Source organism: Bremia lactucae (assembly GCF_004359215.1).
Source record: "Bremia lactucae strain SF5 chromosome Unknown BlacSF5_NotPlaced_17_SHOA01000003.1_2250557bp, whole genome shotgun sequence".
In the NCBI taxonomy this organism is placed as follows: Eukaryota; Oomycota; class Peronosporomycetes; order Peronosporales; family Peronosporaceae; genus Bremia; species Bremia lactucae.
The window spans coordinates 1651295-1651813 of NW_027152029.1; positions in this window are offsets into that span (position 1 = coordinate 1651295).

A 519-nucleotide genomic window follows, 5' to 3' on the forward strand; every position below is an offset into this window, starting at 1 on the left:
TCGTGGCGGATGTCTTACGCACTATAGCAACTCCCAAAGAGTGGAGCAAGCAATTGCCCTTTGTGGAGTTCGCTATAAATAACAGTGTCCACGCCAGTACGGGTGAGACACCGTTTTATATTAACGGACTGCGCCATCCTCGGACGCCAGTCTCGTTTGTGCGCAGCCCGAGTCTTAGTGGGGGAGGGCCCCTCACTATGCTCGGTGCGAAAGAGGGACATAGTTTCGTCAATATGACGATGACCCATGAGGGTATCACCTCAACGACTGAAACTTGCCCTTGTGACCCTGCTAGTTTAGCAGTGGTCAATAAAACTACGCCTTATGACCGACCTCTCGGCGGTATCATAGGCGAGTTTGATGGTAAAAGCGTGAGCGAGGCTCAACGCTTTGTGGATGAGAGATTAGCCATCACACGTAAAGTCCGTGACGCAATGGCAAGCGCACAGGACAAGCAAAAAGAATATGCGGACCTAAATGGTCGCAAAAAATAATGAACGATTTAAAGTGGGTAAAAAA